A 206-nucleotide genomic window follows, 5' to 3' on the forward strand; every position below is an offset into this window, starting at 1 on the left:
AAATAAATGAATCTATCTTTCAACATTTATCCTATGTATGTATGTATGTATGTATGTATGTATGTATGTGTGTGTGTGTGTATGTATGTATGTATGTATGTATGTATGTTTGTGTGTATGTATGTATGTATGTGTGCGTGTGTGTGTGTGTATGTATGTTTGTGTGTGTGTGTATGTATGTATGTGTGTGTGTGTGTGTGTGTGTG

The sequence above is a fragment of the Octopus bimaculoides genome, chromosome 18 (assembly GCF_001194135.2).
Source record: "Octopus bimaculoides isolate UCB-OBI-ISO-001 chromosome 18, ASM119413v2, whole genome shotgun sequence".
Lineage (NCBI taxonomy): Eukaryota > Metazoa > Mollusca > Cephalopoda > Octopoda > Octopodidae > Octopus > Octopus bimaculoides.